The sequence below is a fragment of the Pundamilia nyererei genome, unplaced genomic scaffold, assembly GCF_000239375.1.
Source record: "Pundamilia nyererei isolate P.nyererei 1_Seehausen unplaced genomic scaffold, PunNye1.0 scaffold00034, whole genome shotgun sequence".
In the NCBI taxonomy this organism is placed as follows: Eukaryota; Metazoa; Chordata; class Actinopteri; order Cichliformes; family Cichlidae; genus Pundamilia; species Pundamilia nyererei.
Window position 1 is genome coordinate 175,487 of NW_005187435.1, and position 5,248 is coordinate 180,734.

General features: G+C 40.0%; 1 protein-coding gene across 4 annotated transcripts in view; it reads left to right on the forward strand.

Annotated features, from left to right (window-relative positions):
* Positions 1-2,051: 2,051 nt before the first annotated feature.
* LOC102215338 (plasma membrane calcium-transporting ATPase 1-like) overlaps positions 2,052-5,248 on the forward strand; it is a 124,888-nt gene continuing 121,691 nt past the window's right edge. For all 4 annotated transcript variants that reach the window (XM_013909986.1, XM_005729636.2, XM_005729638.2 and 1 more), the window contains exon 1: positions 2,052-2,626. The gene's annotated coding sequence lies outside the window, so the exon portion shown is untranslated. The remainder of the gene's footprint in view (positions 2,627-5,248) is intronic.

Genomic DNA, 5,248 nt, shown 5'->3' on the forward strand with positions numbered 1-5,248 from the left:
TTATAATAAAGGTCAATCAAATGGACCAATATGGCAAGGCCATGATGATCCACTTGGTAAAATAAATCCGCTTGGCATCTTTCTTGGCCTTAAGACAACAATTCTGATGGCCAAAGATCCAAACGGGACACAAAAAAAAAAAAAAAGTAATTTCTTACTAAAGTTTTTCCTTTATTGAAAAAATTAATCCCGTTACTTTACTGATTACTTATTTTCAAAAGTAATTAGTTACTTTTCAAAAACATGATACACAACCTGAATACATAAAAAAGCAATAGACCTTTCAGGCCAATTCTATTTTTTATGCATAATCCATCATATAAAATTGAATCAAATGGAAAGCCTTTTTCTAAAAATTGTTTTATTAGTTTTAATATTATAATTTTTTTTAACTTCATTGTCATGAGACACTCTCACAAACAAAATCATGACAGTTTAGTAACGCAGTAACACAGCGTGCTTACAGGAAAGTAAAAGTAATCTAATGTCTTTTTTTACAATAGTAATCCCTTACATTACTCATTACTTGAAAAAGTAATCGGATTACAGTAACGTGTTACTTGTAATGCACTACTGCCCATTTCTGTTGTGGACAAACCGAGTCAATTTCACTATACCTGGTGCATGGGGAAAAATTATCAATATGCTTTTTGTGACATTTTTGTTTGGTGGTGTGCCGTGTGATTTTTCTAACGTGAAATAGCTCCAAAAGGTTGGGAAACACTGATCGAGAGTGACAGGAAGGACAGGATAAAGACTAGCTGTGGAAGATAGCCAGAGATTAATAATAAATAATGATTAATTGCAATGTGGAAAAGGTGATTGAAGAAGAAACACTTAAATAAGTTTTTAAATATTTCCATAAATGGTAAATGGCAAATACTATTCAATGCCTAACTAAAGAAAATACAGAAAACATCCAGTTTAACATCACAGGAGGGCTGGAGCCTCTCCCAGCTGTCACTGAGGAAGAGGCTGGATACACTCTGGACAGGCTGCCAGTCAGTTGGTAGGCATAATGGGTAAATGATAAATTTTATCAGATTTTATAATTTTATATTAAAAAAATATGATTTTCATCTTTGAATTGTACTTTACCTTTAAAACACTTTTTAAAGTAAAAAGATTACAATTTTATTAATTAATAATAAGATCTCAGATTTAATCTAGAATTTTCAAAAAAGAAAAAAAAGTTTTACATTACAACTGGTGTTTTCCATTAATTTCCCCCCAACCTTTGTGACAAAATAAGCGAATACAAAAAAAGAGGTAAAGGGGGGTAATTCATGAAGAAACTTAAAAATATTCTGAGTTTATCCTGAAACTTTAGCCTTGAATTATTTTGGAATTGATATGATGGCTTCAAATGCACACCAGTATAGTGATTATTTAATATGACTTTTGTTGTGGATTTTGCCTCAAACTATACTTCTTCTAAAAAAAGGGGGAAAAAAATCAGATTTTGGCTTTATTATTTTTTGATTCAAATTATTACTGTTTAGTAACAATTTTTTATTTTTATTTATATATTTATTTATTTATTACCAAAATAGACTTTTTGGTAAAAATTTGACTTTTTCTTGAATCAGGGCAGGGTTTTCTGAAAACGTGAAGTAACTATGGCTTTAGTCTTTAAAAAGCTTTAACTCAAAATTAGTCTGACAACAGTTTTTCTAAACGTACTAAAACGTTTGGGTGAAGATAACGAGCTACAAAAGTATTCTTAAAATCTAATTTTGCATCCCTCGTTGTCAAATCTTATATTTAAAAAATCAAAATAATGATAGTATATAATAGTATATAATAACAAATGAGTCAAGGTCTTATGCTTTGATTTGTTTGGCTGAAAAGAGACTCCATACATCGCTCCGGGATAGATCCAGATCTGGATTTTTTTTCTCCCCCCCCTTGAGTTTCCAGACTGCATCTGTGGCCCGGGGCTGTTCTCCAGAGCAGGGCTCTGTTTCTGCCTTGTTACCTAATTAATTCATAGATCCACCTTAAAAACAGGGCAATCCCGGTCTGGTCCCTCCCCCCTGCTCGCCACCACAAGCTCACCTCCTTCTCTTTCAGTTTCCCAGCTTGGCAGGAAAAGATCTGATCCGGACTTTTGGTGTTTCCTCTGGTCTGGTTGAGTGTGCCGGACCCCCCTCCAGTTCCACCCACCGCTAAGCAACACAAACACACCACCAGTCCTCATTTTCTGGATCTGCTCTTTGTTAACAGAGCCTTTTCCCTCCTCTGCTTTTATTCCAGGAGAGGGAGAGAGTGAGTGAGCGAGAGAAAAAGAGAGGGAGAGAGGGTGAGTTTATCTTCTCCTTTTAAAGGATTCGTTTCTGACTGAATCTGGATCTGGTTTGTTTTCCTTGCTCGGGGCTGCCGCCACCACTGCAGGAACAGAGCTGGTGCCCCTACTGATGTATTTAAAAACGGTTTAAACGTCAGGAACGGTTCAAGGTTTTATCCACCAACCACCACCCGGCCTGTCAGTCATTTTTTTCGCCACTGCAGTTTTCAAGTTGGAGCTCTGCTGGGAAATGGACAAACCCCTCTAAACTAAAGACGCTTCCCAACCGTTCCGACTCAGCCACAGGACGTGATTTGGACGAAGATCCACGGAGTGGAGGTAACGTCTAATCTCAGTGTTTTTTTGTTTCTTAATTAAACTTAACTCACCACGAGTCTGTACAATCTTTCAATTCACTTGTGGCTGAAAGCCAAGAAAGGCTCGCTTAGTCTGTCGGAGACCGTGAAAGTGACATTTTGCTGTGTTTTAAGGGGTCTGTCGTGCCCCCCCCCCCAAGTTGTCCGCACTGCTCAGCATCCGGGTAACGTTCATAACTGCCGTTTCTTTACCTTGACACCCAATTATTAGCAACTACAGGGAGATTTTTGGGATTTTCCACAGGTGTGAACGCACAATTATCCCAGTCCGACGCACTTTAATACGCATCTTGGCGTATTTTCCTCCCTAATAGCAACAGTGTCTCTCAGAAACCCCGAGTTACGGTTTCTGTCTCTTTCACCTCGCCAAACGTCCCGGCTGTTAGCTAGGTTACAGCCCCGATACGTGCCGTTCCCTCCCTGCAGTCAACGCAGTCGGGTCTTCATTCATAATGCGGACTTTAAAATCCAACTTAAAACGCTTTTCGACAAACTAAAATACCCATAAAGCATACACTGTGATATTGTGCAATAGTTTCTAATCAGACACCTGTAAAATTTACAGACGATGACTCACTTTTGGTGAAAAAAACAACTTTTGAACTGGATACGCACTGCTAGTTAGTTTGCCGCCTGCCAAAGTAAGGAGCCTGCTGGTAAAAGTTGTTATTTTATTCTGAATATTACATTTTTACGTGTCATTGGGGTATGCCGAATTGAAGGGTTGTTTCTAAAAGGTCTGTAAATTGTTATTAATGGCTACAAAATTGCGTTTTCACAAACCCAAAAAGGAGATGTAGAACAAAAAGAGCAGATTCTTAATGGCGCTCTGGTGCCAGGTCTCCCCGGGCGACAGCGAGGCACGTATCTGCTGGTGCATTGGCTGCGAGGCAGGAATCAGACCGCCCGCGGATGTCTCCGGGCGCCTGGAAACAATTTGTTAACAGTCTCTGGCTTGAGTGTGTTGCTTTCCGAGTGATATTTCCAGTGGTAACCGGAAAAGGCGCCTTTTACCATCAGAAAAAACACAGAACCTGTGGTAAGTTGGTTAAAAACAGCTCTCTGAGCAGCGAGCGTTGGTTGCTGCGGTTGTTTGTCCCTGTTGTGATATTAATTGTGTATATTTCTCTATCACTGTGGTGTCCTCACACTGTTGACACGAATGTGGCGCCTTCAGGATGAGCTTGTTAAGCTTGTTGGAGTGGTTCCCCCATATTTAGCACTCGCACTGTAAATACTACTTCTGCGTTTTCAAGGCTGGCGGTATTGAACAAGGGTGGAAAAATCGTTACCGACTGCGCTTTATTTTAATTAAGGAAGGACCATCCTTACGTCATCGGCTTATTTGGGCGGATGAGGAGGAGCAGCAGCAGTTCTGCTTCTTTTTCCTCTCTTCTCATTTCATCCATCTCCACCTTCTCCTCCTCCTCCCCTCTGTAGCTGGGTGTGTCCTGCCTTATTGCGTTAGAAAGGAGGGGGGATCCCGCATCTTGGCTCATGAGGTGACTCCTCCTCAGCTTGTGACCTCCAAAAGAGGGCATTGCTCCTTCTGATTTCTGCTGCTGCAAATTATCGGAACATAGAGGGTTTTTGCAAAATGAAATTAGTAGAAAGGGAAACGTTGAAGACTCTTTGCTGAAAAGGGTTGAATTATAAGTATGACAGCAATGACTTTGCTGTTTGCTTGATTCTAAAGGGAAAATGGCTAGTTTTTTGTATTCCAACGAAGTCTGTACAGTTTATCGAGGTTTGGAATGAAATCTGACTATGTGGCTTCCAACCATTATGATAACACCAAGCAAACATTTCAAATTTGAATAACCGTTGTCTCTCAATTCTGGTTAAAGATTTTAACTAGTCCTCCATTCACAAGCACAGCAGGTAGCACTGCCTATTTGGTTTGGCATATTTTGACACCAGATGCTCTTCCTGGCAACCTTGAAAGGTTTTGTGTCTCCCCCCTAGGTCTAGAGAAGGGATCATTTTCTTGTCAGGCAAATGCATTGAGCCACTTTTCTAAGGTCTCGCTTTTGTTTAAACAAGGTTTTGAAAATGACAGTTGAGCAAGGGTCGTCTGTTGGACGTACCTCCTTATCACCTAGATGTTCTGGTTGGACTTTCTAACAAATTAAGTCTCTGATAAGGAACTGTTGTATATTATCCTTTTATTTATGGACTACAACAACATAACGAATTTAAAAAAAAAATACTATGAGGGAAACTCAAACTCCTGACCTTTTGACACTGCCAAACTGCCTACTGGCTGTCTTTTCTAGTCAACATCTAGCCTTGGATCAAGCATGGCTCCAAAATAAAGGTTGTGCCAATGTTGGAGACAAACGTTTACTGTCTGCTAGGCTTAGTCAAAGGAGCTTGCAAAGAAAGGCGTCTGGACTTCTTTAAATTACTTGAAGACGTTTCACCTCTCATCTGAGAAGCTTCTTCAGTTCTAAGGTCAAATTGTGGAGAGTCCCAGATATATACCTAGTGGGAGTAACCCCCCACAGAGGGACAATAGGACCCCCTGATGATCCTCTAATCGCCTGAGCCAAGGTGCGAAACTGGGTGTGGGTCCCAATCAGCC